We start from the raw sequence: 25,027 nt of genomic DNA on the forward strand, positions 1-25,027 counted from the left end.
AGGCAACTGCCATCACTGATTATAGAATAGCTTACATGGAAATCCTTAAGCTGAAGAGTAATGATTTCATTTGTTGTGTAGATTCTTTTTTGAAAGTGGCATTCCGTTCACCATGTTGCTATTTGACTTGAGGTATAAACTCTTATTTTGGATGATGTTCTGTAAGAAATTGCTGCTATGCATGCTATGTTCCCCTTTTTACAGCTCACATTTGCTTGCACTTTACTATACTATGCTGCTATTTGTCCACATCAGATTGCACCTTATCATATTATGCTGCTATTTGTCAAACATCTGATTGCACTTTATTATATTAAGCTGCTACCTGCTAAGGGCCACTTTGCCACTGCTTTTTCTGAAGTTCCAGCTCTGTATATTATGCCCTCTTTTTAACTTATTTTTACTGTTGTCTTTTGATACATACTACAAGCCCCTATTTGCCCATTGCTGTTTTATACTGTGCACTGTTTACAAATGTATGTATTTCTGCTGGTATTTTTACCTGTGCTTTTATGAATGTTTTATATCCAAATAAAGATTTATTGAATTGAATTGAATTATGTACAATTCATAAATTCTAGACTACCTATAGGGTGAAAAAGATAGTGGATCAGTCTTGCAAATGAAGTCATGTAAATATCGTTATCTTTACCTGTTGGTCGCTACCTGACGACCGCTCTCCGTGCTGATCGCATGGACTGTCTGACCATACCCACCGCGCTATCCCCCGCCCCCCCCCCTCAGATAACCCGACCCGCCCCCTCCCCTGTATTTATTTCCTGGTTGCTTTTTGAGGGAGGTAACCCCCTTCCACCGTTAGTAGACTAGTTTCAGTCGGCAGTTTGAGGCCTGACTCCGTTACACACACATGATTCTGTGCACATCTCCTCAAGGGTACCACAACACCAACATGGGTAATAACCTCCTCTGACTCGGCTCACTCACCATGGGAGGGGCCAAATCTATCCCAGTCGTCATATCACGATGAGGCAGTTTCCCACAACACACAGGGGGGTCACATTATAGATCCCTCACTTTCTTCCACCTACCGCACTCTAGAAACTGGAGATTGTTTTACTGTTGATGAGCCATGATAGCTGATACCGAGCACTGTTTATGTTTATACTGCCAAACCTGTAATTTGTTATGAGTCCCACATGGGATCTTGCTTGAATATGGTACAAAAACCCTAATAAAAAGATTTAAACATAAAAATCTTTACCTGTTGGTCACAAGTCACGTCTCATGAGCAGTATTTATTTAATGTGACGTTCTGGCTCGGGACAGGTGGGTGGAGAGTAGTTGACGGCAAATGTGGTTTGCTGCTGGAACCTTGCCATGGACTATTGCCTGCTTCAGTAAACCAGTTAAGACATATTGCACATGCTGGCCTTTGGATTTAATGTGTAGCGGGCCACTGCAGTCATCTGTCTTGCTATAATGTGCTCCCACATAACTGTGTGATCACTGCTTAACAGCACCTCATGGAATTACACTCTCTTTCTTGCAAACTCTTCCTGTGGTCAGTACTGTATCAAAGCTTACTGAAATACCCTAGGTTGAACTGTCCTTTGCCCCGACACACAGTTTGTGAATAAATGGTGCCTCATCACACATGCATTTTCCTACCACTTACTTATTATTCTCTGCCACTCTCTAATAATAATATTAATTCCAGATTTGTAAAGCGCAACTTATCACCCCTAAGGGTATCTAGGCGCTGGGAGCCATCTTAAGCAAGCTATTGCCCAGAGTCACATGATGCTGAATTGAGCTATTGAGCTGACGCCGGCGATCAAACCGTGAGCCACGCGCTCGAGAGTCAGCCACTCTGGCAGCTGCGCCACACCCCTCTACACAGAGACACCGCCTACTTGCCTACTTCTGTCTATGATACCTTACCTAACTCCCCCATGCATGTTCACCAATCTCCTCATGTAAATCTCACTCCAGTGAACTTCCCCTACTTTATCACTTCCCACAGACTCATCCCTGGTCACTGTTATCTTAGCCACCAGATCCTTCTTTGAAGACTTAGGTTGGTGGGGGGAGGTAGTAAATACCAGACCAGCACTGGACTGGCTCTCCTTATGGTCTAATAGCTTCTTCTTGGTCTCATATTCCTTGCACTCCAAGAATACACGCCTACCAATGGGTGCACAGCCATGACTCATTTTAAAGCCTTGTCCTTGTATCCCCTCTGCACCAGCTCCCATGATACATGCATGACCCTTTGTGACTAACACACAGACAATACACTGATCTTCCCCTTCCTGTTCCTCGCCTGCCCACACACAAACTACTGCATGGTCATCAGACAATAAATGACTTGCTGATTTGTCATGCTTCACTACACAAGGCTGAAAACACTTCCTTCTTCTGTCTTACTAGCATGGGGATTCTTCTCTCTTACATCTGGAATTCTAACACCCTCTCTCTTTTTATTAACCCCCGACTCGCCTTTCGACCACAGCATGAGGCTGACATCGCTTACATCCTCCAATGGCATCAGACCAGGTTTTAGCTACTGAACATCAGTTAAACGCATTCACAATTTCTCTTTCACTGGTATGCCCTTCCAGCGGATGTATGACGTTACAACGCATACTTTTACATCGCATGCCTTTACAACGCGGTATTTACAACGAATACCATTACAACGCATAGTGCTTTTAGGCGCTGGATAGTGATTTATTTAATTTACTATTCCAACTCCAGTCCCCGTGGATAGTAGGGAAGGTGTTGGATAGTAAATTAAATATATTCCCTATCCTAGAGCGCCCCCCAGCGCAATGCGTTGTAATGGTTTGTGTTGTAAAAGTTGCATCGTAAAGGCACTGCGTGGTAAAAGTTGCGTTGTAAAGGTTGTACACCCCTTCCAGCAGATGTCAGACCAAACCCTCCTATCCCATTTTTAAGTATATCCTCAAAACATATCTACTAGTCGCCATCACCCACACATGTGACCTGCCTGCTGAAAAATAACCCTGAGTCCTACCCGATCACAGTTCGTAACCCCAGCATGCACTGCATGGTAATGAAAATATATCATCTGCAATATATGTGAGCATTGTCAATGCTAGGTCATAATCCCTTCTGATCATTGTCACCGGCTCTCTGTATTGACAGTCCACCATCTATTTCCTTACGTATCACAGTAGAGGGACTACGGTAATGAGTCCACAAGTTGAGTTTTGCATCTTGGTTTTACCTGACCAGAAATATGATGCTAAGGTTTGTTCTTTGAAGATCATTTAGCAGTGCTGTATGCAGCATGAATGTGCAGTGAGAATTTGTTCTCAAATTAGCCCATGCTTCAGGGTCTATCTCAGAAAGGCTTACTTATAAATAAATGCACATACGTTGGTGGTAGGGCTGTTGGTTGTTTAATACCTGTTGTTTTATTGGTATCCATTGGTTCTAATTCTCCTCCTACAACTGTTAAGTTGTGTTACAACACCACCGGAATTATGTAATGAAACGTCCTATGTATTGTTAGCTATCGAAAAGCCGATAAAAACTATTTAAAACAAGCACTGGCGTTGCCAATAGGTTTCGCATTTGGAAAGTTGGAGCTATTGGTTTTGTAAATGACATTTTATATTTATATATTGTTATTGACAATGCCAATAACGATATATAAATATAAAATGTCATTTACAAAACCAATAGCTCCAACTTTCCAAATGCAAAACCTATTGGCAATGCAAGTGCTTGTTTAAGTTATGTGCATGAAGAAAAAAATCCTTCTACACAGGTTGTCAGCATCGTCTTGAAAACTCCCTCTAAAGTCAGAAAGAAAGACAAGCTCCCTGCAAGAAAGGGACCAACATTTGACATCCGATTACACTGCAAATGTGACGAGATAAGATTTAAATGCAAGTTTACAGAAAGTGTTAGAAGAATACAGTAAACAAGGTGTGGGCAACGGGGAGGGACAATTTCAAGCTGAACGGCCTAAAGCAAGTAAAGCCAGAAACTACAACGAGGGACACTGTCTTAAGGACTTCAATGCAGTCTGCTCCATGCGCCCCTCTTAAAATTAGCACGCAGGGCCTGGGCCCAGCTCGCCCACACCAAAATCCATCCCCAATTACAAGAATGCAACGTGCTTTTGTCTCAAAAGACAGAATTAGCTGTAGGTCTCACTCATGACATGGTCATGAGACAGCAAATTGTTTCCAAGTGCTCCAAAGTTTCTATGGGGTGGACCTCTACACCGACTAACTAGCAAGTTAATTAAATGGAAACCTAGCACTCAAGTTTTATCAACCCACTGAAATAGGTAACATTTTGACCATTGGCTTTTTTTTACTGGATGTGCTTAATACACTTTAGATGCATTATTGCCCAAGAACTCCCCAACTAACTTAGTCATCCACCCACGAGTGAAGGAAAGTTGAGTAATGCACGTGAGATACTGTATAGTATATTAAAGCTGCTAAAACGGGCAACCTACCATGAAGGGATGTAACAACTAACAGCCAATAAGACGCCCCCCCCAACCTCCAGTAACTCGTTCACGTTGCAACAGAACTGCCCAAATCCTAGAAATATACGCTTTCCTAAACCTGGTAAACCTTCGAGCTAATTAAATCTACAAGTCAGCTGCCTAGATCAAAGCTCTTGGAAGGTAGATGTAAAAGTATTTTACTAGATTCAGTCAGACAAACTACCCTTTGCTCTTGGCAATATAAGCTCTGTCGTGTAAGTGGGGTTTCTACTTCATCCGATGAACTGTTTGAAAAGGTTAAACACTAAAATCAAACTAGTTTGTCAAACAGGGCACTAGATGGCGCAGGAACGACACTGGATAAGAAACTCCTAACTGCAATGCTCTAGACGGCCATGTAACCCTGGTAGCAACCTCAAATCAAACGGTGGGGTGGCCATCCACATATGGACTAATAGTTCGTGAGGGGCGCCAGAGACGAAATAATTCAACATCTGCAAAGGATCGAAACAGGACTTAAAGCCGGCAGAGTCCCTAGACCCTATGACATTAGAACGGACAAGTAAACGGTTCCCTAAAGTCTTGTCCTTAAGTCAACAGGGAAAAACACGAGACTATTTATGAACCATTCATGTAATCCAGGGCAGTTTTTTTGAAGTGTCAGTTCATTTCACGTTTTATTGAATCGTTCACTCCCTTAGTATTGGCTATTCCCAGGACTGTTTATTTCACTTTCTTTTGATCATTACTCTTTGAACGAGTCTCCGGGTGTTTAAAATGGCCGCGAGAGCGCGCTCTGGTGTTCAGACTCGAAGCTGAGTTTCGTGCAGTGTACGTTAGTTGGTCAAACTTCTTTAGAGCACAGACTTCAATTTGCAAAGCACTATCCAGGCGGGTTTTATGTGCACGTCATGGTCAGATGCGCTGTATCTGGATGCATTAACGAAGCCTCAGGCTTTAAAGTACGGATAGGGCACCACATTATGCACCCAGCAGTCGCCAGATGCCTGGGATGTGTTCGTGAGCCATCAAGCAAATCTTGCCATGCAGATGCACCAGAATTAAGGCATATGGAGCGGACCAGTATATTTGAAAGCACGAACGTAGAATGTATTCAAACGCCCACTTACCTGTCATACTAAAATGCAGGAAAATTAGTAACGCAAACCAAATTTAAATATTTCAAGAGAACCGTTTGACAGTGCTGTAGCATCGCGGTTCCTAATCTTTTGGTTTGTGAATCCCCACCATATCACTTTTAAGTAAGGTGCCCCTAACCTTGCATACAAAAAAAATGAACATAATCCAGCCTAGCCGTTCTGTGGTAAGGGCAGGCAAATAAAGCAACTTCTCGACATGTTAGGTACACAGCAAGCGCCTTACCCGCTTAGTTCCAAGCAACCTGAAAGTACCTCCAGCGGCATGCCTGGGCGACCTCAACTCGCATAAGAGGATCAAGCGATTCACAGCCACCGCCTAATCTGTGGTCTAACCAGGCATTAATCTCCAGAAATTCAGTACATTTTGTTTTGTCAGCCCTAGGGCAAAATATTTGGACTGAGAAATGTAGTTACTCCTGTAGGTAATATGGGTGGATCAGAATGGGGTTGGAGGATTCAAGCCTGCCGCTGTATTCAATACTTGTGTGATCTGCCGTTAGCCGCGGGTAGTGCGGCTAAATCCGAGGAGCAAAGAAAAATAAAGCTGAGCTCAGTCGAGGCGCTACATTTCCCCATACAAAGAACAATGCGCCTGTCACCCAAAAACATCCATTAACTAAGAAAATACTCACCGAAAAAGCAGTATTGTAGGAGGGGTATCTTGTTAATACTCAAAGCCATTTCATATCTTTACCTAGAAACGGGTCACTGATCGCTACGATGGCTTGGTAAAGGTTTCAGGAAGTGAATCCAATTTGGCAAATAACCCAAGTTAGTGGGATTTTTCCTGCAGTACATGTACCGAAATTATCAACCTTAATAGATAAACAGTCCAGAAACTAACACCGCAAGACCCAGCAAAGTGAGAAATTTGGCAAGTTCACACAGGAGCAACAGATTTTTTTTTACCGATGCAGTGGTACAAACTGATTGAAACAATCGGGAATGGAGGGTTTACAGAGCACTTGAGACCAGTAGTCGAAATCCGAGGTGGGTGGATGCAGAGAGCACATGTCTACCTCGGCAAAGAGTACATCTGTGGGTGTGGACGAAAGCCTTTTTAAAACAGTAAGGCCGATATTTAGCCAGTGCAAATCTAAATGAGTCTTGCAAGCTTTCACAACGCACAGACTTCAGACACAATGTTTTAATTATTAAACTATTATCAGGCAATTAAAAGAAATACTCGCACAGAAAGATTGGTTAACTATAATATTTATTAGACAAACAGTATAAAATCACTTCGAGCAAGACCATTTCATAGTGAAGGTTGAGACACAAAAAATGTACAAGGTATTTACTAACCGGCATTAAATATTCAAATTATATTGACATTTATCTGGGGATCATACTATGGTTAAGTGTTCCGCTGCAGCTAAATGGTTAGTAACTTACTAAAACATGGAATGTAATACTGGTGCGATGGTTGTACAAGTTGAAAAGGTTTAGTCTTTAAACTTCACTTATGCCTGTTTAAGAAATGGGCGAGGTGTCACAATATATCATGAAGTTGCACAAATAAAGTGACCTACATGTTAACCCTAGATTTATGTAAAACTTGACTATGTGGTAAAGCCAAGTGTACTCTTCAGTGTTATATTTTAAGAGTTAAAAAGTTAAATAATTTTGGAAAGATACCTGCACTGGTTCAGTCCAATTCCCCAGCCATTTCTTAGAAAAGGATATTGCAATATGAAATTACACAAGTTACCCTGACTGTAAGGTATCAGCCAAGGAACAGCAGTACCAAAGGAATCTCAAAGCCTGCAAATAGAAATCCAGGTGCCGCAAGAATGAGAATATAGGGGAAGTGAAAGGAAATGAATGTTCACCTCCTGGTCCGCTCGTGCGCATCAGCTGAAACAAAGAAATCCATCACATTAGGATTTGTCAGTAATAGGTTGAAAGATTGACACATGTAATGACTAGAATTAGCATCTTTATCATGTACGACTGTGCACGATATAATGTATAAATAGTGTTCCAGCGATTGAGGATAGAACCAGCCGATGAGAGCAGCTGGCACCGAAGACATAGCACTGGTATTGCTCTACCTCCGAACATTACACATCACGGTACTAGATAACCAGGACATGCCAAGAAAGGGAGGCAGGTACACATTACCGTGCAACACGGGTTAGTTTTACGAGACTAAAGACCTAGTACATTGCGCTTAATGACAGAAGCTATTGTCCTTGCGTCTACCAGACATCAATCCCCTGGGTACATTCAAATGATCAAAAGTAATCAGATTATGTAATTAAAAAAAAGTAGATTCTAGAGCGGTATGTCAATACATATTGGATGCACGATTTGCTTTACAGTTCAAATACTACACGTTATAAAGACAATTAAAGGCGTTCTGCACCGACCATTGAGAAACTGACTCGTTTTGAAAATGGCGATTTGAAGCAAAGTGCAATACACGACAAGGAAGCATTTTATATTCCACGTGGTAATGACCCGCTCGCTTCCGGAGGATTCTAACTTTTGCGATAGTCCCTCTGTACTACACCGGTCAGACTTTAAACTAAAACACGAGGGTTACATTCCGGTGATAATTATCCAATTGAGGTAAAGAGAAAATGCACCCTTTTTAAATCGCTCCTAAGCCTCTGAGTGGGCTTTGGCAGGCGCGTGAATAGGAGGAAAGTGGCAAGCTCAATGCGGGTGATTTACGCAGTACATAAGCTACTGCTCATAAAGACCCCCAATGCTTCTATCAAGCAATGCCCCATCTTCCGCAAAAAGCCCACTTGATCTCAGGACTATCAATTCAATAACAGTTCACCCACACACGTAAAATACACACCTGCCAGCCACGACTTCAATACCAGTAACCACACATTATAGACATCACAAATTAGTGACGTTCGTTAGACGCATGCTAAAAACACCTACTATTTTCCTTCTAACACCGATCACCAAGCCAAAATAAACTTGTACTCACCCGTCTCGCGAAGAAGGAAGACTACCATAGCAGCCATAAAGGCTGTAAAATAGGGTGGAGACTGAATCTGCGCATGTGCACGCAGCATTTCACCCTGGACCGATAGCTGCGGGGCAAGAAGTGTGACGCCATCAGTGATAGTGGGCGCAACCATTGGGTCATTTTTGAAGTGGGCGGGCAGCTTTCTAGCACCAATACGCACATTGGGGCAAATCTACAAACCAATACGAAAGCTATCTGGAAAAGAAGGCGTGTTGTAGTGAGCTGAGAGCGAGACTTGAAACGCACAGAGGCGGAGGCGAGGGACAAGCTTTTCACGTGGTCAAAGATGGCTCCTGGGCGTAAAATTAACAAATCTCTGACAGGTCCTAACTAGGCATTTACCATAAGTCTAGCATGAGGTACATCATGAATGCTTCTGTCTGCCCGTGTCTGCGCCGGGAAATGGATCCAAAAAAACCAAGTCAGGTCCCGGGCCGGCAGCCAATCACAGCGCGGCCCGGGAATGACGTCACGGGGGTGTCCCGGGCCGGCAGCCAATCGCAGCGCGGCCCGGGACAAAGGGGCGGGGCTTAAAAAAGCACCAGAAACGCCCCCGAATCGCGTTTCCGAGAGAAAACGCGATTGACAGCCTCTGCCTCCCAATGGCTAGCCTCCATTTATGGAGCTAGCCAATTGGAAACAGAGGCTGTCCTAACCTCACTATTAAAAACAACAGATTTCGATCTGGGAGGGGCTTCGCCCCTCGCCAGGTTACGAAACCTAAAAACACAGTTGAGTTGAGCCCTGATGATGATCTCCTAAAAATATCATTCATATTCCATCTATACTGAGGTCGAAACGCGTCGGCAACTCCTAAAGGGAGGAATGTAGAAAAGCTGTTTCTGTTATTAAAGCACTTAAAATGAGCTCTTCTGTCAAAAATGAATAATTAAAAATGAGAAGAAAGGTAGAAAAAAAAGATGACAAGGACCCTGCTAGGGTGAGAAAAAGAGACAGGAAGTGCAGGGTGTTGGAAGATAAAGCCGTGAGATGATATCAGGACCTGGCAGACTTGGTATTTAGCAGCACCAGCATTCAGCAGCATTGGCACAGACTCCTATGAAAGAACATCTTTGGGCCTCTGCACGTAATTGTATTCACAAATGAACAGCAGCATACATGCTTTCTGTCATGACCTTGCAATCACCTTGACTTCAAATATTTACCTTAAAAGTTTTTTTTTTATTTTTTTTTATCGATTTGTCTTATGCTGACAGATGCCTTCTCCCACGTGACCAATAGGGAACAAGCCACACAAAAGCACCATATCATTAATGGGCTTTTTTCTGGATTCCTGTCGTCAGGGTTTTTATGTGTGAAATCCCCTAAATCTCTCCGTGGGGTCGAGGTGGGTGAGATTATTCTTGGGGTTGAATTGTTGTTTGACACTCAGGAGCATCTACTTTCTCTGCTACATGTGGTTGCGGATGCTGAGCCAGGGCTGGGCTGGCAGTTGAACTAACTGTGGCCTCTGTGACCACCGCAGGGATGTCACTTCCGCTATGGTAAAGCCTGATAACTGCTGGCGGTTGCAGCAGGGGCGTGGGTGGCTGCAGCGGGTATCTCACGCTTCTGACTCTTCCACTGCTCGACAATGTTTTATTTTTGTTGCTCGCCCACTGCCACTCTTGCACTTCCGGTGTGGTACAGCCGTGCGTTACTTTGCTTATAACAAAAACAAACGTCTTCTGCTGCACGTAGAGTGATGTCTCTTGAGTGTGACTTGGATCACGCCTCAGGTGTTTGCCGGTCCACATTAGTGCACGTGCTGTGGTGCAGTGCTGCTTTCCTTGTAAGTCTACATTATGTACATTGCCATACAATAATATGCCGTTCACTGGCATTTGCATGAATGGATTTGCCGAATACCTTAATGTTCAGTTTGTGTGTTTCATTCTGAATTTTGTCTTTTTAGTTCATGTTGCATCGTGGTTGTCATTTCACCTTCATTGCAGCCTATTTTTTTTATACACTCGACAATAAGTTCCAACGATAACACAAGCAGCTAGAATCTAGCTGCTTGTGCTGTAGTCGTAACTTTTTAATTTACAGGTATTTACAGTTTGTTGTGTATTGTAAAAAACACACCCTACAATGCCACATAATTCACTTAAAAACTCCTGCCACTTTGCAGTCAGAGAAAGAAAAGTAAACACCAATCCCATGTCAAAAGAATAAAGCAGTCTGATATTTGACCCGATTTAAATGTGACAAGTTAAACCCAGAGGGGCTTATTTAAAGGTTCTTTGCGCCACCTGTTCATCACTTTTTGTGACGTTCCATGGCGCAGGAGCCTGCTCCATATTTACGAGGCAGCACTAAGCCACTTTTTTTGGATTAATGCTGCCTCATAAATATTATTCCCTTTAACACAGTTTTCTGGGACATTCCCAGCAACATCCATGGCTTTTTGACACTGTCCCAGATTTACGAGAAATCGCAACTCTGAGGCAGCGCCAGAAACTTACACCTCCCCAGGGGAGGCGTAAGGGAGGCACAACGAGGAAAAATATCTTTATTTCTCCTCATTTTTCCTTTTTCTATGTGTGCTGCAGGAAAAAAGTCTTGTGTGATTGTTTTTGTACAGGAAGGTTTCCCTTCCTGCACAAAATAATAATCTCTGCAAAGCAGGCAACCTTGCACAATGGTGCAAAGGTGCATGTGTTGGCGCACGGCAGCCCATTGTTCGCCAACACAGAATAAAAGGTCAGGAATGCACCATATCTGATCGATACAGTGCATTCCTGCCCTTTTCTTTTGCTGTAGGGCAGCGCAGCAGAAAGGCCTGAGGCACTATCCCATGGCAAAAACTCATAAATGAGGCCCAGAAGTTAAAAACGTTATTGTTCTGCCTTTCACGGGCCCACCAAAGTGGGTCACGACCAACAGTTTGGGAAACGCTGAGCTGGACAGCTGTTAAACCACAGCATTATATAAAGGATCACAATATAAAACTATTTGAAGGTTAGTGAACCAGTTTTTGATGCATAGTTTCTATCAGACTATGGTTGAAGAACATCTTCATCACACTGATCCCAGGAATGCCAGAATATTTAGGAGCCCCAGAGTTGTGTCACTTGTATTCACACCTTTTCCTCCACTACATTGAGAAAAATAGTTCTTGTTTGGCCCGCCAGTTCCTGGTAATACAACTGGCTATGACTGTAGCAATTACGACAAATTTGTTTTCTATGTCAGTCTGGAAGGAAATTGTTTAAGAGTCTAAAGTTACATCCTAATACAGCAGATCATGTGGGCCCAGATGAACCAAAAGACTGTTTGCAACAAGTAGTGGCAAATTGAACTCAGAATGTTGTCGATTTGTCTTAAATTTAGTAATGTCATTGTGCTAGCCGGTCCCATCACGAAAGGTTCAGTCACAGTGTGTCACACAACAGACTGCCAAATGATTATTAATTGGGCAGGTCAATATTTGCTACCACCTGTGATTGGCTAGAAACACAGGGATGATGGCCTGCCAGGGACAGCAGACCCCCATCTCTGTGCTCACATTTCTAAACAGGGAGCATTTTTAAGCAGTCTGTGCTCCCTAAAGGAACTGGTGCTGCTTAAAATAAAAAAGTTCCTGTTTGGGAATGCAACGCGTGGAGCAGGCAATGTTCCCTGGTCCACTACCTACTTCCTGCAAGACTGCCGACATACTTCACACAAAGGAAAAGGTGTCCCAAAGGGGCACCTTCCCCTCTGCAAATCCCTTTCCACCTCCTTTGAGGTGTTGGAAACTGATGGTTGATTTATAACTCTCAAATAGGAGGGGGTGCACCTTTCATGCATCCTCCTAATTGTTATTTGGAACGAATCACAAAACTCAGTACATTTTGCAAGTTGGAAAGGTTTTTCTGACTCATAAAATGGGTTTCGTTTGTGGAAAACACTCTTTTATATCACAGATCCTGTGATTCTGAGGATTGCAAGGTGTCCAAACGCAAAGGCCTATGTACATCTGGCCCTACGTTCCAAAAAGATGCCAGTCCAATGGTTTAATAGAGCCATGCAGGAAGTGAGCATAGGAATTCTATCTGAACTGGTATTAAACACAGGGGCAGATCCCTAAAGGATTGTTTCATATTAACCTCCGTTTAGGAAACTCCTAACCAGTTAACCTGTTTGTCTGCCCATATCTGGGTATTCTTTTCTTGAATAAGGTGGTCATATATATAGATATTGACTGGATCGCAGAACTAAGAATTAGCTGGACCAATGGATTTTGTGTAAAGGCCAAGACTGAGAGAGGTTTGTGGATAAAATACTGTCTAATTTGCAAGTATTTGAAAACTGTCAACCCTTGGGAGACTAAATTCCGTGCCTGCTTTTCCATAAGATTTAAATGATACTCCTTGAAATAAACCACTAATCTAGTGCTTCCCAAACTTTTTAGAACCACAACCCAGTTTTTAGAATGACAAACTTTCTTGACCCACCTAGCTTTAATCAACATGAGGCGGGCGATGTTTTAATGAACTAAAACATCGTGTGGTAGGTAGTCCACTGTCATTTACAGACAGTCCATTGGACTGACCACTACATTTGCACAGACATACATTTTTACCGTGATAAAATTATATTGCACACAAATTATAATGTATGGAAATTGGTTTTATCATCTGTGCATCACCAAGTATTTACATTTTCTTGTTACAAAAAAGTAACATTCTATAGCCTTTACTATTGCACTTCCTGCACCCCAGCAGCACTCGTTTTTGACAGAAGAATCCCTAAATAACTAGCCTTAGAGTCAAGCTTCAAGTCTAATGATATTAGTACTGTGGAGTACTCTGGCTAAAATGATCCAAGTCCTCGACGGACTCACTTCCTATCCACTTAAGAAGTCAAAACTGGTTAATACCTTCCCTGGGTTGTATGGTTGCGAAACATAACATTGCAAGAACGTGAAAGGGGGTAACTAAGCCCAAGTTCCGGGACTGGGAGTCTGATATGGATTGGTGCATGCAGGCGGAGAGGGTTATATATGAAAGTAGAGGATGCCCACAAAAATGGACCAAAATGTGGGGTGTGCGTGGAACGTGAGTAGAGGGATGATATGCACACCATTCAGCGATGCCTTCCCACTGTTGGCTGACCAGAAGGAGGGACAATGTTCGGATCACAAAGGATTTAATGCGGCACAAGGATCGTTGTTGGTCCTATGTAAGATCATGGCGAGTACTGTTCTAATGCACTAGGGATGTTGGAAATTAATGAGTCTACACTGCACTTTGTTGTTTATTTTTTTTTTGCTGTCTTTGTTTTGTTTATTCAATAAAAAGATCTTAAAAAAAGGTTAATACCTTATCATAGGTTGCTAACAAGCAACTAGGTCAATACTAAGGCTAGCTACGTTGTCTGCTTAAACTATTAGGTGTATAATGGACCATGGGCAAGTCACCGGCGCCACCCTTCCTCTCCCTGTGGGATATCTGTGAAGACAACCAATATAATTTGCATAAAAGGAGGGTTAAATTGCACACCCCTGCTCCATACCTCATTTTGATTACAATTGTGGATGAGTTTTGACCATTGACAAAAATGAAGGCCTGTTGTTGGTAATACAACACCTTCATCTGTTTTCTAAAAACAGGATTAATCTGTATGGATTCCATAATGTTCCACAAAAAAAAACTGATACACATTATTACATCAACTTGTCCTTTTTTAGTCTTTTATTTAGAATGTCCATCACTGTGCGAACCCCCACTGGTGGTCAACCCCCCACTGGCGGCCAACCCCTCGAGAGGCAAACTTCACATTGCACATAGCCATACACAGCATGGGGTTGGACACCCAACTCAGTGCTGTGCATTGCCATCGACTGTGAGTGGTGTGGGTTGGCCGCAGGGCCATCTGCCCTTATGTGGTAAACCCAAAACAGACACTGATGCCTCTCCCCTTTTTTAGGTCTCGCCTGTCGATGCGCATGCGCATCGAGCTTGCGAGACTATGGGGGCTTATCCACTCTTTATCCAACTTGCAAGGAATCGTGGCGATTCCTTGCAGTGCCCGTGACTTTTAAGCTCAATGCGCATGTGCATTGAGCTTAAAAGCGCGTGCACAGCCGCCCGCATTCCTCCGACACCTTTGAAGTGAAGCTTAGCTTCACTTCAAAGGCCCGGCTTCTTCACACCCACATGCCGCTCTGCCCCGCTCCGCCCCCTCCCCTGAGTCATCCTGCCTGCCCAGACTTCTCCTCCCCCCTACTTACATCCCGCTTTCACTTGTTAACTTTACCGCTGTCCGGGTGGTTCCATGTTATTTCTTTAACTACCTGCTCGTGACTGCCCGTCCTCGTGCTGGCACTGTGCTTTCCTCTGTGAACTTTAGGACTTCTCCATATAACTGTGGCATTCCAGAAATTCGTCATTGGAACGCAACGTGCAACGCATTGACCCGACGTTGCTCTTTGATTGCGCACCTAGAAACCTTGACGCGCAAACCAGCTTCATTCTCCTTGGCTGACACACCCAGCAGCCTTTACAGACGGACAACAGCGTGTACAACAGCTTTGTGCCAATACTAACGTGCACACCAGCTTTGTGTCCATTTTATGTACACAGCAGCTCCATGCTCTATCGCTCACGCGCACAGCGACGCTGTGTGCACTTTAATGCTCATTCGCTGGCACGCACAGCACATTTGTGCAAGTATTTGCATGTCTACCCTGCAATCCTTTCGCTGATACGCACAGCTTGATTTTAAAATTGTGTGTATAAGTTACAGTTCACTCGCTGATGCACACAGCAACTCCGCGGCGCTGACGCGCACAGTTGGATTTTAAATTGCGTGCCTACTTTACAGTTTACTCACTGATGCGCACAGCAGCTCCATGCTTTCTTGCAGACTCGCACAGCAGTGCCCAGTGCAGATTTTTACGTTCTTTCGCTGACACGCAGAGCACTTTTGTACAAGTATTTGGTCGTCTACCCTGCAATCTTTTCGCTGATACGCACATCTTGATTTTAAAACTGCGTGTCTAGTTTACAGTTCACTCGCTGATGCGCACAGCAACTCTGCTGACGCGTTTAGCTGGATTTTAAATTGCGTGCCTACAGTACAATCGCACAACACTTTAGTACAAGTATTGCGTGTCTACTCTGCAATCTTTTCGCTGATGCGCACAGCAACTCTGAGTGCAGTCTCTTTCAATCGCTGACACACACAGCACGTTCCCATCTAATTGTGTGTATACAGTACAACATATTATATCCTATGTCTTCATTAACAATATAGTGTATCTGTACTGAATATATATCCAGCATTTCAGACTGCATTTCAGAGCTTTTAGAAATGTTTATGGCTTTTTTTTTTTTAAATTCTTTAGCATTGGCTACAGGAAACAAAAATGCTAAAGATTTACAAAAAAAACCCATAAACAATTCTAAAAGCACTAACTCTAATGCTGCGAGACCTATTGCATTTCCAATGCTTGTTTGAGTTTCTAATTCTGTGGGTCTTTAATGGGAGCCTCACGCGAGAGCAAGGAACTCCCACTGGATCACGGCAACCCAAAACAAGCATTTGCAATGCATAAGGTCTCGCATTAGGAAAGTTTGAGCTATTGGTATTGTAAATGACAAATTTTTTATATATATGTTGGTTTTGAAAATAGCAAAAATAATAGCTTTGTCATTTACAATGCCAATAGTTATAACTTGTGACACCTATAGCATTTGTAATGCAATATGTGTTGTATTCACGTGACTTAGATGTATTGATATTACAAATAACAATGGCTTTTAATTTTTTTAATAATTAAAACTTAAATAAAAGTTATTGTAATTTATAATGGCAATAGCTTAAACTTTTGTAAATAACTTTTGTGAAGAATATGTTCAGTGTATTTTATTGTGACGAAAATCCAAGAACAGAAGTGAAATACTAACCTCTTTTTGTGACATTTGTAATAAAGCTTGAAACATTGAGAGATCATATTTGACCCAGTTGTTGGTAAATGGTTGCACAGATTGATGCTGTGGTGGGGCTGAGAGATGTTGTGGTGGCGACTAGTGATGCTGTGGCATTCAATGATCCTGTGGTAGCGCATAGTGATGTTGTTGTGCCCCTTAGTGATGCTGTGGTGGTGCTGAGTGATGCTGTGGTGATGCGATAGATAGAGTGAGTGGGATAGATAGATAGAGTGAGGGCGATAGATAGATAGAGGGAGGGCGATAGATAGAGGGCGATAAAGAGATTGAGTGAGCGAGATAGATAGATAGATAGATAGATAGATAGATAGATAGATAGGAGTGAGGGCGATAGATAGCTAGACAGATAGATAGAGTGATGGCGATCAGTATCTAAATAAATAGATAGAATGAGGGCGATAGATCGATAGAAAGATAGATAGAGTGAGGGCGATAGACAGATAGAGTGAGGGCGATAGATAGATAGCGTGAGGGCGATAGATAGATAGATAGAGTGATAGATAGATAGATTGATAGATAGATAGAGTGAGGGCGATAGATAGATAGATACAGTTAGGTCGATAGATAGATAGAGTGAGGGCGATAGATAGAGTGAGGGCGATAGATAGAGTGAGGGCGATAGATAGAGTGAGGGCGATAGATAGAGTGAGGGCGATAGATAGAGTGAGGGCGATAGAGTGAGGGCGATAAGATAGAGTGAAGGCGATAGATAGATAGAGTGAGGGCGATAGATAGAGTGAGGGCGATTAGATAGAGTGAGGCCGATAGATAGATAGAGTGAGGGCGATAGATAGACAGATAGAGTGAGGGCGATCAGATAGATAGACTGAGGCCGATAGATAGAGTGAGGGCGATAGATAGACAGATAGAGTGAGGGCGATAGATCGATAGACAGATAGAGTGAGGGCGATAGATAGATAGATAGTTGTGTGTGTGGTTGTGTGTGGTTGTGGTTGTGTGTGTGGTTGTGGTTATGTGTGCGTGGTTGTGTGTGTGTGGTTGTGTGTGTGTGGTTGTGTGTGTTATGCTTTGTTTTTCTATGTTATGTTATGCTATGTTTTGTTGTGTTTGGTATGTTATGTTTTGCTAGGCTATGATATGTTTTGTTTTGTTATGCTATGCTATGTTTTGTTATGTTATGCTATGTTTTGTTATGCTATGCAATGTATTGTTTTGCTATTCTATGCTTTGTTTTGTTATGCTATGCTATGTTTTTTTGCTATCCTATGCTTTGTTTTGTTATGCTATGCAATGCTTTGTTGTGTTTGTTATGCTATGCTTTGTTATGCTATGCTATGTTGTGTTGTGTTGTGTTGTGTTGTGTTTTGCTATGCTATGCTTTGTTTTGCTATGCTATGTTTTGTTATGCTATGTTTTGTTATGCTATGTTTTGTTATGCTATGTTTTGTTATGCTATGCTTTGTTATGCTTTGTTATGCTATGCTATGCTTTGTTTTGCTATGTTATGTTTTGTTGTGTTTGATATGCTATGTTTTGCTATGCTATTATATGTTTTGCTATGCTATGTTTTGTTATGCCATGTTTTGTTATGCCATGTTTTGTTATGCCATGTTTTGTTAGGCTATGTTTTGTTTTGCTATCCTATGCTTTGTTTTGTTATGCTATGCTCTGTTTAATTTTGCTATCCTATGCTATGTTGTGTTTTGTTATGCTATGCTATGCTATGTTTTGTTATGCTATGTTTTGTTATGCTATGTTTTGTTATGCTATACTATGTTTTGTTATGCTATGCTATGCTTTGTTATGCTTTGTTATGCTATGCTATGTTTTGCTATGCTATGCTTTGTTTTGCTATGCTATGTTTTGTTGTGTTTGATATGCTATGTTTTGCTATGCTATTATATGTTTTGCTATGCTATGTTTTGTTATGCCATGTTTTGTTATGCCATGTTTTGTTATGCCATGTTTTGTTATGCCATGTTTTGTTATGCCATGTTTTGTTATGCCATGTTTTGTTATGCCATGTTTTGTTTTGCTATGTTTTGTTTTGCTATCCTATGCTTTGTTTTGTTATGCTATGCTCTGTTTAGTTTTGCTATCCTATGCTATGTTGTGTTTTGTTATGCTATGCTATGTTGTGTTTTGTTATGCTATGCTATGTTGTGTTTTGTTATGCTATGCTATGTTGTGTTTTGTTATGCTATGCTATGTTTTGTTATGCTATGCTATGTTTTGTTGTGTTTTGTTATGCTATTTTTTGTTATGCTATTTTTTGTTATGCTATGTTTTGTTGTGCTTGGTTATGCTGTGCTTGGTTATGCTGTGCTTGGTTATGCTGTGCTTGGTTATGCTGTGCTTGGTTATGCTGTGCTTGGTTATGCTGTGCTTGGTTATGCTGTGCTTGTGCTGTGCTTGGTTGTGCTGTGCTTGGTTGTGCTGTGCTTGGTTGTGCTGTGCTTGGCTGTGCTTGGTTGTGCTGTGCTGTGCTGTGTTTTGCTGTGCTGTGTTTTGCTGTACTGTGTTTTGCTGTGCTGTGTTTTGCTGTGCTGTGTTTTGCTGTGCTGTGCTGTGTTTTGCTGTGCTGTGTTTTGCTGTGCTGTGTTTTGCTGTGCTGTGCTTTGCTGTGCTGTGCTTTGCTGTGCTGTGTTTTGCTGTGCTGTGCTGTGTTTTGCTGTGCTGTGTTTTGCTGTGCTGTGCTGTGTTTTGCTGTGCTGTGTTTTGCTGTGCTGTGCTGTGTTTTGCTGTGCTGTGCTGTGTTTTGTTGTGCTGTGTTTTGCTGTGCTGTGCTGTGTTTTGCTGTGCTGTGTTTTGCTGTGCTGTGTTTTGCTGTGCTGTGCTTTGCTGTGCTGTGCTGTGTTTTGCTGTGCTGTGCTGTGTTGTGTTGTGCTGTGCTGTGTTTTGTTGTGCTGTGCTGTGTTTTGCTGTGCTGTGTTTTGCTGTGCTGTGTTTTGCTGTGCTGTGTTTTGCTGTGCTGTGCTTTGCTGTGCTGTGCTGTGTTGTGCTGTGTTTTGTTGTGCTGTGCTGTGTTTTGCTGTGCTGTGTTTTGCTGTGCTGTGCTGTGTTTTGCTATGCTGTGCTGTGTTTTGCTGTGCTGTGCTGTGTTTTGCTGTGTTTTGCTGTGTTGTGCTGTGCTGTGTTTTGCTGCGCTGTGCTGTGCTGTGTTTTGCTGTGCTGTGCTGTGTTTTGCTGTGCTGTGCTGTGTTGTGTTGTGCTGTGCTGTGTTTTGTTGTGCTGTGCTGTGTTTTGCTGTGCTGTGTTTTGCTGTGCTGTGTTTTGCTGTGCTGTGCTTTGCTGTGCTGTGCTGTGCTGTGTTTTGCTGTGCTGTGTTTTGCTGTGCTGTGCTGTGTTTTGCTATGCTGTGCTGTGTTTTGCTGTGCTGTGCTGTGTTTTGCTGTGTTGTGCTGTGCTGTGTTTTGCTGTGCTGTGCTGTGTTTTGCTGTGCTGTGCTGTGTTGTGTTGTGCTGTGTTGTGCTGTGTTGTGCTGTGCTGTGTTGTGTTGTGCTGTGCTGTGTTTTGCTGTGCTGTGCTGTGCTGTCCTGTGCTGTGTTGTGTTGTGCTGTGCTGTGTTGTGTTGTGCTGTGCTGTGTTTTGCTGTGCTGTGTTGTGCTGTGCTGTGTTGTGTTTTGCTGTGCTGTGCTGTGTTGTGTTTTGCTGTGTTTTGCTGTGCTGTGCTGTGTTTTGCTGTGCTGTGTTGTGCTGTGCTGTGTTTTGCTGTGCTGTGTTTTGCTGTGCTGTGTTTTGCTGTGCTGTGTTTTGCTGTGCTGTGCTGTGCTGTGCTGTGCTGTGTTGTGCTGTGTTTTGCTGTGCTGTGTTTTGCTGTGTTTTGCTGTGTTTTGCTGTGCTGTGCTGTCCTGTGCTGTGCTTTGCTGTGCTGTGGTGTGTTGTGTTGTGTTTTGCTGTGCTGTGTTGTGCTGTGCTGTGCTGTTTTGCTGTGCTGTGTTGTGCTGTGTTGTGATGTGCTGTGTTTTGCTGTGCTGTATTGTGCTGTGCTGTGTTGTGCTGTGCTGTGTTTTGCTGTGCTGTGTTTTGCTGTGCTGTGCTGTGTTGTGCTGTGCTGTGTTGTGCTGTGCTGTGTTTTGCTGTGCTGTGCTGTGTTTTGCTGTGCTGTGCTTTGCTGTGCTGTGTTTTGCTGTGTTTTGCTGTGCTGTGCTGTCCTGTGCTGTGTTGTGTTGTGCTGTGCTGTGTTGTGTTGTGCTGTGCTGTGTTTTGCTGTGCTGTGCTGTGCTGTGTTGTGTTTTGCTGTGCTGTGCTGTGCTGTGTTGTGTTTTGCTGTGTTTTGCTGTGCTGTGCTGTGCTGTATTGTGTTTTGCTGTGCTGTGTTGTGCTGTGTTTTGCTGTGCTGTGTTTTGCTGTGCTGTGTTTTGCTGTGCTGTGCTGTGTTGTGCTGTGCTGTGTTTTGCTGTGCTGTGCTTTGCTGTGTTTTGCTGTGTTTTGCTGTGCTGTGCTGTCCTGTGCTGTGCTTTGCTGTGCTGTGTTGTGCTGTGTTGTGCTGTGCTGTGCTGTTTTGCTGTGCTGTGCTGTGTTGTGCTGTGTTGTGTTGTGCTGTGCTGTGCTTTGCTGTGCTGTGCTGTGCTGTCTTGTGTTTTGCTGTGCTGTGCTGTGCTGTGTTGTGTTTTGCTGTGCTGTGCTGTATTGTGTTTTGCTGTGCTGTGTTGTGCTGTGCTGTGTTTTGCTGTGCTGTGTTTTGCTGTGCTGTGTTTTGCTGTGCTGTGTTTTGCTGTGCTGTGCTGTGCTGTGTTGTGCTGTGCTGTGTTTTGCTGTGCTGTGCTTTGCTGTGTTTTGCTGTGTTTTGCTGTGCTGTGCTGTCCTGTGCTGTGCTTTGCTGTGCTGTGTTTTGCTGTGTTGTGCTGTGCTGTTTTGCTGTGCTGTGCTGTGTTGTGCTGTGTTGTGTTGTGCTGTGCTGTGCTTTGCTGTGCTGTGTTGTGCTGTGCTGTGTTTTGCTGTGCTGTGCTGTGTTTTGCTGTGCTGTGCTTTGCTGTGCTGTGCTGTGTTGTGCTGTGTTTTGCTGTGCTGTGTTGTGTTGTGTTTTGCTGTGCTGGTAAGGGTATGTGAGGGTGTGTGTGAGGGGGTGTGAAGGTGAGGGTGTGAGGGTGAGGAGGTGTGTGAGGGTGAGGAGGTGTGTGAGGGGTGATGGGGTGAGGGCGTGATGGTGAGTGTCTCCAATGAATGTAACTGCTTGGCCTTCTTTGAAAATGTTCAGTGCTGCAAATAGAGCATGCCGCCCTAATTATCACAGCATGAGGCCCCAAAGATATAATTATCACAGCATGCAGAGAGCCGCCCCACGCTGCTGGAGCACTCAACTGCACATTAATTATAGTTGAGTGCTCCAGCAGCCTGGGGCGCCTGTTGACATGCTGTGATAAGTGGGTCTCATGCTGTGATAATTGTTGCGGCGCCTGAGGAAGTGGAGACTCCTGCTGGGATAATTGGTCTTGTGGGCCTCAGGAAGTAGAGTTTCATGCTGGGATAATTGGTCTGGCGGGCTTGCAGCGCCTGACGTCCAACAAACGTGCACAAGCTGCTCAACCTTGAAGCGCGTTCACAGACCTGGGTCGGCTCGTGCCCAGGTCTGTATCGGGCTCGTTCACAGCTGTTACTCCCTTGACAGGGAGGAAGGTGACTATAGTCTCGCTGGCGGGAGCGCTTCGCGCTCCAATGCCAGCTCGACCTAAAAAAAGTTTTATTTTACCCTGCAGTGGGGAGTGTGGGGAGATCTCACAAGGTCCAGGAAATCAAGGTACCTCTTTGCTGCCCCCTAACTTTGCTGTGCTGTGCTGTCCTGTGCTGTGCTTTGCTGTGCTGTGGTGTGTTGTGTTGTGTTTTGCTGTGCTGTGTTGTGCTGTGCTGTGCTGTTTTGCTGTGCTGTGTTGTGCTGTGTTGTGATGTGCTGTGTTTTGCTGTGCTGTGTTGTGCTGTGCTGTGTTGTGCTGTGCTGTGTTTTGCTGTGCTGTGTTTTGCTGTGCTGTGCTGTGTTGTGCTGTGCTGTGTTGTGCTGTGTTTTGCTGTGCTGTGCTGTGTTTTGCTGTGCTGTGCTTTGCTGTGCTGTGTTTTGCTGTGTTTTGCTGTGCTGTGCTGTCCTGTGCTGTGTTGTGTTGTGCTGTGCTGTGTTGTGTTGTGCTGTGCTGTGTTTTGCTGTGCTGTGCTGTGCTGTGTTGTGTTTTGCTGTGCTGTGCTGTGCTGTGTTGTGTTTTGCTGTGTTTTGCTGTGCTGTGCTGTGCTGTATTGTGTTTTGCTGTGCTGTGTTGTGCTGTGCTGTGTTTTGCTGTGCTGTGTTTTGCTGTGCTGTGTTTTGCTGTGCTGTGTTTTGCTGTGCTGTGCTGTGCTGTGTTGTGCTGTGCTGTGTTTTGCTGTGCTGTGCTTTGCTGTGTTTTGCTGTGTTTTGCTGTGCTGTGCTGTCCTGTGCTGTGCTTTGCTGTGCTGTGTTGTGCTGTGTTGTGCTGTGCTGTGCTGTTTTGCTGTGCTGTGCTGTGTTGTGCTGTGTTGTGTTGTGCTGTGCTGTGCTTTGCTGTGCTGTGCTGTGCTGTCTTGTGTTTTGCTGTGCTGTGCTGTGCTGTGTTGTGTTTTGCTGTGCTGTGCTGTATTGTGTTTTGCTGTGCTGTGTTGTGCTGTGTTTTGCTGTGCTGTGTTTTGCTGTGCTGTGTTTTGCTGTGCTGTGTTTCGCTGTGCTGTGCTGTGCTGTGCTGTGTTGTGCTGTGCTGTGTTTTGCTGTGCTGTGCTTTGCTGTGTTTTGCTGTGTTTTGCTGTGCTGTGCTGTCCTGTGCTGTGCTTTGCTGTGCTGTGTTGTGCTGTGTTGTGCTGTGCTGTGCTGTTTTGCTGTGCTGTGCTGTGTTGTGCTGTGTTGTGTTGTGCTGTGCTGTGCTTTGCTGTGCTGTGTTGTGCTGTGCTGTGTTTTGCTCTGCTGTGCTGTGTTTTGCTGTGCTGTGCTGTGTTTTGCTGTGCTGTGCTGTGTTGTGCTGTGTTTTGCTGTGCTGTGTTGTGTTGTGTTTTGCTGTGCTGGTAAGGGTATGTGAGGGTGTGTGTGAGGGGGTGTGAAGGTGAGGGTGTGAGGGTGAGGAGGTGTGTGAGGGTGAGGAGGTGTGTGAGGGGTGATGGGGTGAGGGCGTGAGGGTGAGTGTCTCCAATGAATGTAAGTGCTTGGCCTTCTTTGAAAATGTTCAGTGCTGCAAATAGAGCATGCCGCCCTAATTATCACAGCATGAGGCCCCAAAGATATAATTATCACAGCATGCAGAGAGCCGCCCCACGCTGCTGGAGCACTCAACTGCACATTAATTATAGTTGAGTGCTCCAGCAGCCTGGGGCGCCTGTTGACATGCTGTGATAAGTGGGTCTCATGCTGTGATAATTGTTGCGGCGCCTGAGGAAGTGGAGACTCCTGCTGGGATAATTGGTCTTGTGGGCCTCAGGAAGTAGAGTTTCATGCTGGGATAATTGGTCTGGCGGGCTTGCAGCGCCTGACGTCCAACAAACGTGCACAAGCTGCTCAACCTTGAAGCGCGTTCACAGACCTGGGTCGGCTCGTGCCCAGGTCTGTATCGGGCTCGTTCACAGCTGTTACTCCCTTGACAGGGAGGAAGGTGACTATAGTCTCGCTGGCGGGAGCGCTTCGCGCTCCAATGCCAGCTCGACCTAAAAAAAGTTTTATTTTACCCTGCAGTGGGGAGTGTGGGGAGATCTCACAAGGTCCAGGAAATCAAGGTACCTCTTTGCTGCCCCCTAACTTTATTTTTCTTTAATTTTCAGAACATGCGAAGCGAGTTCGCGTGTCCTGAAATGGAGGCTGTAACATTTATCCGCATGAGTCAGAACTGACGCGGAAAAAAGCCCTTTTGGCCAATAAGATTGCTTTATTAATTGAAGCTGCATGTCTGCAAAACTCCTGCCAGAGTCCCGCAAAACCAACCAACCAGCTACACATACATTTTAAACATTAATTTCTTAAACACAATGTGGCATCATTCCAGTGAAGACATCAAGATGCCACACACAACTGAACGCATTTACACCAAAGCACAAAAAAGCACGTTTTCTGGGTAAAGCAGTTTTCCCCAAACTGTGGTATGCAACCCACTAGTGAGTCGGTCTAATTTTTGGTGGTTCGTAAAAATCAGAGCAATAACTCAAGATGCCTTTAAATTCTGTGTTTAACTTGTCACATTTGTCAGTGATTCAAAGACAGAGGTCAAATATTAGGGTGCTTTATTCTTGTAACATAGGATTGGTATTTACTTTTCTTTCTCTTACTGCAAAGTGACAGGAGTTTTAAAAGTGATTTATGTTACAATCTAGGGAATTGTTTTTTTTTGTAATACACAACAAAATGTAAATACCTGTAAATGAACTGTATACATTAATCAGTTAGGAAAGCAAAAATGAAGCACTTTTTTTCTGTAATTCTAACATGTACTGGAAACAGAGATTTTAATATGATCAAAACAAATCAAGACACTTACTTGGTGATGCACAAATGATTTCCACACATTATCATTGAGTGCTATATATTTTTATAAGTAAATCT

The 25,027-nt window shown here is 43.8% G+C and overlaps 1 protein-coding gene and 1 non-coding gene across 2 annotated transcripts in view; both read right to left on the reverse strand.

Annotated features, from left to right (window-relative positions):
* ITGAL (integrin subunit alpha L) overlaps window positions 1-25,027 on the reverse strand; it is a 453,229-nt gene that overhangs the window by 382,966 nt on the left and 45,236 nt on the right. The window lies entirely within an intron of this gene.
* Window positions 7,590-7,723, reverse strand: LOC144771241 (small nucleolar RNA SNORA57). The gene has a single exon (XR_013599196.1). It is a non-coding gene; the product is annotated as a small nucleolar RNA SNORA57 (small nucleolar RNA).

This window comes from Lissotriton helveticus, chromosome 7, assembly GCF_964261635.1.
Source record: "Lissotriton helveticus chromosome 7, aLisHel1.1, whole genome shotgun sequence".
Classification (NCBI taxonomy): Eukaryota; Metazoa; Chordata; class Amphibia; order Caudata; family Salamandridae; genus Lissotriton; species Lissotriton helveticus.